General features: G+C 41.7%; 1 long non-coding RNA gene across 3 annotated transcripts in view; it reads left to right on the forward strand.

Annotated features, from left to right (window-relative positions):
- The window catches only part of LOC128072568 (uncharacterized), a 34,723-nt gene extending 22,201 nt beyond the window's left edge, over positions 1 to 12,522 (forward strand). Inside the window, exons 6-7 of one of the 3 annotated variants that reach the window (XR_008202353.1) lie at positions 462 to 596; positions 5,474 to 12,522. This is a non-coding gene — a long non-coding RNA (uncharacterized LOC128072568). The other 2 variants (XR_008202352.1, XR_008202354.1) reach the window with 2 other exon arrangements.
- The last annotated feature ends 87 nt before the right edge of the window (positions 12,523 to 12,609 follow it).

Consider the following 12,609-nt stretch of genomic DNA (forward strand, 5'->3'; position numbering starts at 1 on the left):
AGCTTTTAGTCCAGGTCATGGATATGAGGGATAGACAAGGGATGCCATTTCCGCATTTATCTGGGTTGATTGGCTAAATGTGATGAATTATTTTAGCAAACATATTCCAAATCTCCCCCATTGCTTTTTCACAAGTTCCAAATTCGGACATTGTTGTCAGTGAAAAGGAACAATTCAAATGCCTTTCTGAATGCATTTGAAATGAAATAAGTTACTGTTATTTCACTGGCAGACCAGCTCTTTGGAGGGGGCAAAAGTTGCAGATGGAAAAACAAATAAACAAATGAGTGAGTAACTGTGGGAGGTGCTGCCAGAATCAGAAGCAAGTCCGGATAGAAGGGGGAGGGAAAGGCCCTTGTCTGCCCTGGGACAATTCGTAGAGAACAAAATGCAGGAGAGTTCAGCAGGAAATAAATTCACTTCTCTTCTTCTTTTCCTTTCTCTCTCTCTATTTAACCCAGACAACCATGTAACCATGCTACCAGAACTCCTGATACTACTCTTAAAGTGGACCTTTCTTTGAGAAAGAAAATGATTCCATCTTTTTTGATCAGGTTCTTCCTCTAGAGGAGTTCCTGCAGCTACAGGACCAGGAGGTAAGACCCTTGGTTTCAATTGTAGAGGGGAAGAATGAACGAGATTGCCAAATACACTAAGTTTGCAGTCAATGAGCTGAGAAAAGCATGACTGCAAGCTACCTTTCTGCTTTCCAAATCCTGGACTGGTGGAAAATCAAAACATTGTTTAGGTCAGCTTGCAGGCATAGAGTATACTTCACCTCCCATGAACTGGGGATGGAAAGTAAAGGAAGGACTGTTGCAGAGCTGCTGGTTCTCCTCTCTCCAAAGACTTCCTGCTGAGGAGAATCCTCAGTTGTCCATTTAGGGTAGTATTAGAGCTGAGCTGAACTGCTAAGGCATGCAAAGAAGCTGCAGATGGGACTGGGAGTACAGCTCCACACTTCTCTGTTGAGCCACCCAGTTACAGCAAATGCCTGATATAGGTGGGTACTGAGGCTGTTGGTAATGGCTAGAGGCAGAGAAATGGGTCTGGTTTTAATAAAAAGGTAGTTTACGAACAGCATTTTTCTTATTTTAATGATAAAATGGATATGAAACAGTTACACACCAGGCCCTTATTTTTCAGTGCTATTATTTTTTTAGAACATTGAAAACAAAATAAGCAGGAGGAAAAAAAAAGGGGGGAGGGGGGAAGAAAACTCCCTTCAGACAACAATCACCTTTTGAGTTAAATTCTCATGCTTGGTCTTAGCCCAGAGGGATTTGTCTTGAGTGAAGTTTGAAGAAAATCCTTTCAGCAGTTTTTGAGTTATTTAAATGTAACCATGGAGGTTTGGATTCACATGCTTTTTTGCACTTGTATAACTCAAAAATAGCTTTGCTTTAAAACTTCTAAATTAACCCTCCTTAACTTTTCAACTTGTCACCTATCCTGCTGTATGGCTTGTAAAATTTTAAAGGTAATAGTATAACAAACTCAAATAATGATACTGCAGATGTTCAAATGAATCTTGGGAGGAATAAATTATAGAACTCACAGAAGGTTGATTTTGAAGAAAGAGCAGCCGTGTGCTTTAAACCATGTGTTCTTGCTGGTTTGAAACAGGCCCGATCTTTTTCACTATTAACAAGCATAAGTGTGTTTGGGTGTGGACTTTAATACTTGGTTACACACATGAAATTGAGCGCCTAAGTCCTGTTCCTTTTTGTCTTCCTCACAGCAGACCTTCAGACTTGTCAGAAGTTTTACTGTTTTTTTTTTTTTAACATGATCCTGATCAACAGGACACTTCAATGCCTCCTAAGTATTATGGACTTCAGAGTCACTCAAATGCTTGGCGATTGTCTTACTGTTATTTTATTGCCAGAAGATCAAGGCAACTCCAGAAGTGACTTGGTCAGCCTTGTTTTTTCCCCTTTTTGTTTGTCCAGTCCTCGTGTTTCTTACGTTTCTTCTGTTTTGTCTTCTTTCCAATGTTTCTGCCTCACTTACTAGTCCTGTCCTCACTGCCTCCTATCTGTCTTTCGTACATCTGTCTCCATTTATTCTTCTCTAACAATTGTGCTAAAGAGAGCCCATGATAGAGAAAAATGATTTTTGCCTTGGCAGCAGCCTTTTCCTTTTATCTTTTCCCTAAATGCCTGGGATGGGTCCAAGCAGCTCTCCCCATGTTCATCATCCTCCGCATCCCTGGTGCCCTTGAGCTCCAGCCAGCAATTTGATGTCTGCCACAAGAGCACCCCCCGTTGAGCCACAATCAGGTGAAGGTGTTGCAATGCCTTGTGCTGCTTTCTTTGCTCGCCATGCTTGCTCAGCCTCTTTCTAGGAACTGGACACTCGCACCAGGCCTTTCCCACAGAATAATGGCAGATAGTACTGCTGCCTTTTGCACGTCTTGCCCCTGCACTCCTCTGCCTTTTTTTCTGTAATAGGCTTTTCTGGTACAGTCTGCTGGCTCGTGCCATTAAACTGAGAGACAAAAGACTTGTCTTCAGCTGTGCCGAGGGCAAGATGAGCTGGAATCCCTTGCCCCCCTGAGTCAGCACTGTACCGGAGAGATTATCAGCTGTTCTGCAGGGAGTGTGTCCTTGCAGTCCTGAGTGTGTGTGTCCCGAGTCCTTTCTTCATGTGGGAAAGCTTGGGCTAGTCTTGCCAGCTGCATAGTGGAAAAACATGTCTGTCAGGCCCTACCCTGAGAAATACAAAATATGGAAGTATTCACTAGAAAAGGGAAACAACCCCCAGAAACCAGGTTTTCTTGCCCTCAGTAATGCTCTGAGAGCAATTATTCCTTATAAACTGGACCAGCTCCAAGGGAATGGATCAGAGAGAGCCCCTATTCCAATGGATTCTTTCAGCCTGTTCTGGTCTCACTTGGCTGCTGAGAGTCAAATAATGGGAATGGGTAGTGAGGAAATATGTGGAGGCTGTACAGGAGGGAAGGGAAATGTGCTGCTGAACATACTCTGTTATCCATGTGAAAGGTCCATATCCTTAGCAGACACACACACCTGTTGCTACTGCCTCTGTGGCCATTCTGAACAGCAGTGACAATGAAAATGCAGTGGAGGGAAAAGACATCTGCTAAAAGACGGCAGCGAACTGGGGCACTATAAGGATGATTGCTTCTGAAGGTGAAAATATAACAAAAACAGACTGAAGAGTCTTAAAATGCAAAATCAATGCCAAAGAAAGGAAGCCAGAATGATTTCCAAGCTCGTCTACAGGCAGTTGTCCCACAGCACAAGCCAGACTCTGTCAAAAGGTGGGAGACATCCAGGAATTTTCTCTCGTACAAAATTATTGGGGATATGTTTTAACTCGAATGGAAAAACTGGACCTGTAGTGCTCAGCTCCAAGGGAAAATACTAGCCAGTGGAAGAGCTGTGGTACCATGGCTCGGTGTGTGTGTCTGTGTGGCTGCTCCCTTTTCTCTTATCTGTTCTATAGCTTCCTTCATTCTTCGCTTCTCTCATATTACAGAAAGAAGGTAATTTTTCCTGGCCATTTACTAAAGCTCATTAAAGACCGAAGAGAACAAACAATGCTACTCCTTAGAGACTACCATTCAAAGTCATTCTACAATTCTCTGTTCTCATACTTGAGACAAATTAATTATTCCTTAGTGAAAAGTATATAATTCCTATTCTTCATTTTTGGGGTGGGGAGTGGGAAATAATAATAGGAAGTTTATATCTGAGTCGAAAGCTGTCTGTGCTGAAGGGAAATGAGAAAAAATGCGTGTTCTGAGAAGAGTAAAAGCAATTATTCTAATAATAATTCTAGGGATATTAATGTCTTTTTAAAGTAGATTGCTTTCAAATAAACACCAAAGTTGAAGGGATAGGAAAGGCTGGTTTGTTTATTAATCATTCCAAAAGTGCATTTTTCTAAATGAACAAGTGCATGAGCAACTTCACTGGCACATATTAAATTTAGTTAAATGGCAACTTGTAAATGTCTAAAAACTTCTGTAACCAGAGACTAATTTGTTTAACGTGTTGAAAATGTTATGTGGATGTGAGGAACTACATATTAAACTTCAAAGCAAAATACTCCAGAGATTACACCATCTTAAAGACTGCATATTGGAAAGGCCTTTATACATTAAACATAAAGGATTTTTAATTCTCTTCTATTTTGAATACTTGTCAATCTGCGTGACTCATGCTCAGGACTGCAAACTGTCGTTTAAGGTGTGATGTCCAAGTTGAGGCCTGGACCACAGTTTGCAAGGGGCTGGCTTTTCTCTTTCATCTCTATTAATTAATCCTGTCTCAGTTTGCCCAGCGTACACTGCTGTTGACATCACCTTTTCCATATACTTTAAAGAGTCCCCCGAGAGATCTACTGCAGAACAAAAACTGGACAGAGAATACATTTGGAAACCATTTTATTTCTCAATTACCAACCAAAACGTATGGAAAAGATTTACACTCTATCTGATTTACACAATAATTATACTTTGAAAGCTTAGGAATAAATGGCTTGATCCACGGAATCATTAGTTACTATACCAAATGTAATTGGTGTAAACTAATGAGTTTACTGGATGGCTGACCCTTAATTACTGATTATAGTTATGCTAGCCAATCAAAAATGAGTTTACATATAAAAGTACAGTATAGTATTAACAAGCTTTACATTTCCAAGTAAGCAGCTTTATGATTAATTGTAGCACACAACTCAAGCTTGTTCAGGGCTATGAAAAGCAGCTTTTTAATAATAGTGCAGTAAGCAACCATCACTCTCTTACCTCAGCGTCTATCAGACAAACAGAAAGAAACCACATAATTAATCATCTCATGCACTAGAAATAAAGCGTCTGGGCCAGATCCAGCCGGGATGCACACAGCCGTAGTCAGAGGAGCTGCAGGAGGCTGAGGATTTGCTTTAGAACAGGATACCTGACATGGGGAATTCTGTCCCCCTGTAGTAACGATGTTAAATATTGATTGATTGTACACAGTCCTGTGTGATGTGGAGAAGCCCATCAACAGAGTTGGTCTAATAGCTCCTAGAATTGAGGAGGATTCCTTGAGCAGATTCTGTATGCGGTGAGAGGATACCCACTTACTCTACTAGCAACCCTCAACATGCAGAAATTCACAGCTCATCACTATTATTATGTCAAATGAAGAGTCAGCTTTTAAATAAACTAGTAAATGAGAAGAAAATCCTCATATTTGTTTCTGGCTGATCCTTAAGAGTTAATGTTTTTACTTAACCAGGAAAACTCAAAATTCTTATTAGAAAAAATTGAAAGCAGATTTGTATAAAAGAGCATGATTCCAGAGTTGCAACTTTAAATAGATACAACAAATATTTGGATAAAATCATAGGACTTTACAGTAGTCACATTCTTAGAGGCACTTAGGTAAGTAACGACAGTGTTTTAAGGATGTGGAAATTCTCCATCTCCTCTAACTTTCCTGTCAATCCTCAGTTTCAGATAGGAGACTGCTGCAGGGAGGCATGTGCATTAGCAAATGAAGTCTGATACATTGCAGCCATGGGGATCAAGTTGGAAGAGTGTGCATTCACTGGAGCTCTGTAACCCATGTGCTCTTCAGATGACCTCATACACCTCACAGTTGCCAGGACTCATCCTGTCTGGATTACAGGTTTCTCTCATTTCTGCTTCTCTCAGTGAAGTTGTCCTCAGTGCTCACCTCACGTAAACAACTAGGCTCAGTGGAGGACCATCCTCATCTGGTGGCTCTTTGGCACAAGTGCCATAACACTTGCTCATTTATTATTAAAAAAAATGTTAAAACTCAGAGGATGAAGAATGAATTAATCCTTGGAACATGTGCATATGGTTTAAAGAGAAATTCAACGCGTTTACTGAATTCCTGTTTTTCAGATGTCTGAGGTCAAGAAAAGGTTAAAGTTGTTCGCAAGCTCTGGCCTTAGAAGTTAATTCAGTGCTATGCTGCGAGAGCTACAGAGTGGGCCCTTGGAACAGTGAATTGCTGGTTTGATATCAAGGTCTGTGGGCTTTAATAATATAATTAGTTTGTTTTCTAAGGAAATCCTAGCAGGGATATTATGGTCATATAAAGTCATTATACTGTTTTACAACATAACTTTAATGATGTTTTGGAATGATCAGAGTCTCTGGGAAAGGATTCTATTTTTTATTACTTGTGGGATATCTTTAAACTGTCATAGCCACAACAGTGCTGCTTGGAATAGGTGCTCTACAGTTCCAAAGAAAAGACAAAAGATATTTAGAGGCCTGAGTTGGGTTGCTGGAGCATATCTGTCCATAGAAAGCCTGAAAGTTAAATTGTGTGGATTCCACACCCTTCTGACAAGCAGCTCCTGTTTTGTAGGAGGTGGACAGTTGGGGTAATCTAGGTATTTTATTGCATTACCACAAGAACAGATAGAGAGCCTAGGATGCTACAAGTTTTGCTTTTCATAGTTCTCTGTCAGAATTCAGGAGTGAGCAGTTTTAAAAGTATTAGAAAAGGAAGAGGGCATATTTTCCAGAACTTTGGTATCCTGCGAACTCAAAGACAGAAGAAAAATTAAACTAGTCAAACTAAAAAACTAGTTCTGCTGCCATTTCTGCTCTGCTAATTCTGAGGCAACACTGTTTGCTGGAGGAGAAGAGAGACAAAGAACCATTAATTTGGGATGAGGGGAGCATGCTACAGAGAGGTTTCCCTGTGGTGCAGAGTGGCTTCTGGATGTGCTGAGGGACGGGTCTGTTAGGGCCTCATTTTCTTCCTCCTCTGTAAACTATGTCTAACAGCTTCAATGAGAGAAAGCATCAAGCCCCATCGTGTTCATAGAAATACAACATATTTTAAAGCTGTAGTTAATGGATAAGCTGCTTTCTGATTGGGTGAGCTGCACAATAAATCTCTGCATGAGCCAAGTGCAATGCAGCTTGTTCAGGAACAGTGAAATGAGCCACTGTCACTTTGCTGCACTCTCATACATCAGGCAAAACGCTTCCATCTTCATCAGTCTTTTAGTAAAACAGAAATAAAACAATCGTAACAGAATGGTGTCACTGGATCCGTGGCACCTGCTTTAAAAATAAATCTCTGAGCTTTGTCTTTGCTATTATTTTCAATAAATGTCCTAGCATTGCCACAGCATTTATCTAGCAGCAGGAAACCATTATCCTATGACAACAATCTATTCCATTAACATTAGCTCTTAATTGTAAGATTGTTTATAAGACAGCAAAAGCTACTGAATTATACTAGAATGATAAAAAGAGTTATGGTCATGGAGTATAGCAGTCACTCCAGTTCTGAAAAACAACTTTAGAAAAGTAGAGAGCTATATTTTCATATGAAAAATAATGTAATATTTGTATGCGAGAAAATGTTTTTAAATAATGTATTACATCAGCAACATAACTCTTAAAGAGTTAATGTTAAAAATTGTTACTGAGAAGCTTTTGCTTTGATAAATAGCGTAAGAAAAAAGCTGAATAGAAAGCTCAGAAACTTGCATAGTTCTTCCTGAAAGGCTGTACTGAGTCAAACAGAGAATCATAGTAACAGAAGCACATTTGTCTGGCGGAGTCAACAGAAGGAATGTTGCAAAATTGAGATATGAGGAACCTGACTGCAGAAAAGAAGAACTGTCATTCTGATTGTTTGTCATTATTGTTTCATGTCCAGTTAAGTGAACTTCGAGTGACAGTTGTGCAATAACTACTGGCATCTATGTAAATTTCAAATCAAATGCAATAGAGGCAGTTCTGCCAGACACAAGTCTCCAGACTGCTTTTCCTCTTTACTTTGGTAACCCTCAATTTTCTTATACTATGCTGTTAGCCCTTAAATTAAAAAGACAACTTCAACAAGAGATCCCTTTAATGTGTGCTTTTCAGATCTCATTCCGTACCTTATTTTTCCCTCAGCTCTTCAAAACAATAGCTGATGTCAACATTTCTATCAGAAACAATCACCATAAACATTTAGATATATTAGCAGAAAGTGCTCCTTCCCATCGATCACATACATCAAAATCCTTGGAAACTTTTAAGTTGTGGACTTCCCCTGAAGACCTATAGAGAAAATGGCTCAAGTGAACACTCCTCCGTTCCTTCAGTGGAGCCCGAGTCAGTTGTGACGAGCATCTGCTCTGTGGGTAGGTGCAAAACACAGGGCGAAAATATCAGCTGTGGATCCCTTCTGTAAATAATAGCCTCGTCCAGAGGTTATGGGGCCTTCACAAGGACACCAGTCGCACCCCTCCATGGCACTGTGTTGCAGTAAGTAACTCGCTTCCTGGATGCACTTGTAACAGGCAGGTATTCTAACGACACAGGATATGCAGATGTGTCCAGGTCTTTAAAGTCTTCCAATGCAATTATTAAAATATTACGTGCAGATAACGCCACCAAAAACATTGAGCATGCTGTTCATTCAATTGAGCATGAAACAACTTCCTCCTGAATATTTTAAACGTACTTGACTAATTAATTAAACAATTAATAAGGGCGAGAGTTAAATTTCTATTTTTCATTGTAACATTGTTTCAGAGCATTGTTTTAACTAAATTCTGCTAGGACTTTTTTTGGAAACCACACCAAAGTGCAGCTATGATGTTAAACAAAAATGTTCCTTTGACAAATGAAATCTTAAAAATGGCTACAAGAAAGGAAAAAGTCAGCTTTGAGTGGAAAACATTTAATATGTTTTGATGATTTCTTATCTCAGACAGAAGAGAAGACAAGTTGATCTTCTCTGCTGAAACTTTTTGAAGTGAGTTCTGACTGAAAAGATGTGGTGTTTCAACAAAAACAAATTGTTATAAAACATGATGTATGCTCAGAAGCATTAATGTGTACCTCTCTGCTCCAGGTTTGAACATTTCTGTCCATTGAACTAGCCTGTTTCATTTATTTTTTAAATCCTTATCCAGTTGATCTTTTTTTGTTCTTCTATAAGTTTACAGTAGTTCAATGGCTGCTTTTATCTGTGATTTGGGCTTTCAAACAGCACCAAACTCTGCTGTCCCATCCTGTAATCTGTCCTTTTGTTATGGCGACTAGTGAACAGAGGCAACATGTTAGTGCAAGCACTATAAAAATATCTGTGAAGAAAACATTCTTCCACTCTAAAGGTTAAGTTCCATAAGAATATATATTCTTAAGTATTTGCACAATACTTAAATATGGTATGGATTTTTCTTTTTAAAGGTGGTAATATCCTAATCATAAATGTCTTCTTGTTTATATGTATCATTTTACAGATTTGTAATCACAGAAATCAATTGCTAGAATCCATTTAAGAAAATCAAAATAATTTAACTGATTTACTTAAAAAAATGCCTTGTTAGACCACGGAATTTAAAGTCCTCTTTCAAAATTAAGGATGTTTTATGTAGCAAACTTATCATTACACATTACATTCTAGTGGCACGTAAAGACTTCTGATTTAAAACATGAATTCTGTGTAGGTTCAAACTGATGTCTTTGACTTCAGTTCCAGAACTCAATTTCAGGACTTCTGCTGCTGGTGGCTCATGGCAGTATATTAGTTCTTCCAATAGGGATGTGCTCAGGACAAATTAGTGAACGTAATTTTAGCTGTATGAGGTCATTACAAATACAGTCTTAGCTCTTCCTAGAGTGGACTTCATTGTTAATATAAATATATATCTATAGTTACTGACATTTATATTATTTGGCTCCTGTCCTAAGTTATGGATACAGTGATGATAAAAGCCCTTACCTAAGTGAGTCATGCTTACTAATTACTTCCATGGTACTGGGTTCCTGTAAATAAAGTTGCTCATGTATTTATAAGCAAGTCAAAATTTATACATACGTTTCTAAGAGAGAGTTATCTTTCTCTCTGGGGCAAACAGCACAGTCTGCTGTTTGGAAAAGAATGCTGAGAGTAAGGACATCCAGGGTGCTTCCTTGCTTCTGCGAGGGTGTGTGCTATCCCCTCTTGTTGGATATCCAAGTAAAATACTGAATTTGGTCACATTTTTAAATTAAGACCCTTCTGCATTATTTCAAGGTAGGAAATGGCTGTTGATTTTTCCTGGCTGTTTCCAAAGAGGCTGGGGTAAGAGAGTCTCGGTCTAATTGTTTGTTCTAAAGATGTAGCTTTCAAGACACAAAGCCTAGCAGTGTGACGTGGAAGATCTCAAGACAAAGCAGCAGCCTCAACATTTCTCTCTAATGAGAACAGGAAAAGACAATTGAGATCCCGTAGGAATGCAGTACGTTTAGGAGAGAAGCAGAGCTCCCTTCACGAATGGTGAGAGAACCCTGGTGAATGCTGGACTACCTGCTGTCTCTGGGTGTGACTAGGTGAGTGAAGGATTTGGATCACAGCCACAGTAACGTTTTCCAGACATTTAGATTGCAACTACTACGCCAGCAATTTTATGCCTTCCTTTCTCTGACTCCAACAGTACGCAAGATAAGCAGCCAGATTTTCTTCTGCATTGTGTTTTTTATCCATTCAGCCAAAATTAACAGTCTTCAAGGATAATGTATGCCAAGTGAATTTAAATCTTGCGGACTCAAATCGACCTAAAGTTGATGGATACATTCATGCCTACTGCTGAAATCTACCAATTACACAGAACTATGCTAACTTACCATAGAAACATCTCATCTAATAGCACAGATGATGTTGAACTAACTAATTACATTATGGCACATAGACAATGAAAAACATAACGAAGATGACAGCACAGCAACAACAGATGCTGCACAAAAGAAAAATTAGAAAAATATTGCTCTGCAAAATGCTGTCTGTTAAGGTTTCTTCTGTTAAAATTAATCACAAAAATTAGTGAAGATTAGATTTCAGCAGCAGATATGAGCATTGTAATGCTATTTGGAAAACGTCATTAAACCATTTAAAGTCCTGCTCCTTCAGAAGGTAATTCCCATTTTTCGTATCACTATCAGTTTTAAGATGAGTAAACAGTTTAGTGCCGATGGCAGTTTCTTGGGAGAATATCTTTCCCAGTGAGGAGAGGTCCCGATGGCTCCTCCAGTGCTGTGTTTGGTAGCTTCCAGCCATTAGAACTTAGATAATTAGGCAACTCAGATTTTATTTTAGCTTGGCATTTGCTCCGGTCTGTGCTCTTGGCTGTCAGTGACAGTTGATTATCTGTAGCGTGCCTTGTTACTTGATATATTTTAAACTGTAACAGATCCTAAATTCCAAATCTGAAACTGCTGAGTATGTTTAAATGTAATATATACACAGGGATTACATCCAGATGATACACTTCATAGACCTGTGATAAAAAAAAAAAGCATCACTTCTAGCCACTACGCTGGTCCTCAGCCCCTGCCCCCCTCCCCCCAGTAGCTTTCCATGAGCTCCCGGCTGCTTCAGCACCAATCCTGAGTGTAATCTAGTTGATGGAGAGAGACAGAAATGGGCTTTTCCCCTAAATATATATTTCCTCTAGAAATGCTTCTGATGCTATTCAAGTTTCAATACGTTATTGGCTTTATAAGAAAGCAAAACATCTATTTGATATCCTGTTTCTCCCAATTTCTTTATTTTTTAGAGAGACACTTTTTTTCTCTTCAGATGCGCGATTCCCGGGCGCGCAGCTGCTCGTCCGGCGGCGGCCGGGGTGCAGGCACGGCGGAGGCCCACAGGTGGCGGTGTGGTTCAAGCGCACCTGGGCTGTGATTGCAGAGCCGCGCGGCTGGCCGGCCTGTCGGGAAAGGTGCTCCGCTTCTGCCCTCTGCGCGTCCGTCTGCAGGGGAAGAACCGCGGCTGAAGTTCCGCGCGCTTGAGCGGCGCGCCCCAGCCTTCAGCAGGGACGGAAGCGTTCTGTCGATCCCGCAACAGCTGCCGCACACCAAGATGCCTCTGGGTCACCCGGTGGGCGCCGGGTACGGCGCTGGCGGAGCCCCGCGTGCTGCCGCCAGCCGCCTACAGCAGGGTCAGCCCTCCCACCGCACCCCGCTGTCCTGCCTGGCAGCGGGAACCGGCCCTGTGAAGTTCGGTTCTTTCGCAGCTGTGCGGAATCTCGGCCCCGCGCTGCGCACAGCTGTGCGCTGTGTGTGACGGACGCCTGCACGCGCTCTGCACGTCGGTGCCACGCAGGAGGCTGCTGGTATCCGCACCCGGCCGCGTGTGCCGAGCGCGCCGGGGTAGCGCCTCGTGCTTAAGGGTACTTCGAGCGTTTTTGAGGGGCTTTTTCACCCGGATACGCTCACACTTGTCTTGCGCGGCACACTTAGGCCTCAGAAAGCGTGCCGTTAGCGCGAATTTGTTCCACTTCTCAGAGTCTCTACCGCGCGTTACTTCTGATCCACCGCCACCCCCGGGGCTTCCCTCTCAGAAACCTGTCTTCTCAAGCATCCGCCCGCGCACCCGGCGCCGTCCGCAGCACCGTGACCCTCGCAGGGCACTGCTATAGCGGCGGGCCGTACCCCGGCGCCGAGTACCAGCCGCTGGTTTGGGGCTGGGGGGGGTCTGCCCGGCAGACACTCGCACGTCCCCCGCAGCCCCCGACCCGGCGCGAGAGAGGGCCGCAGGCAGCGCGAGGCGCCGTGCCCAGAGGGCGCCACGAGGGCCGGTGCCGCAGCGCTCAGCCGCGTGCCGCCGCTGCGGGCGGGCC

Source organism: Tympanuchus pallidicinctus, unplaced genomic scaffold, assembly GCF_026119805.1.
Source record: "Tympanuchus pallidicinctus isolate F22 unplaced genomic scaffold, pur_lepc_1.0 scaffold7, whole genome shotgun sequence".
Taxonomy (NCBI): domain Eukaryota; kingdom Metazoa; phylum Chordata; class Aves; order Galliformes; family Phasianidae; genus Tympanuchus; species Tympanuchus pallidicinctus.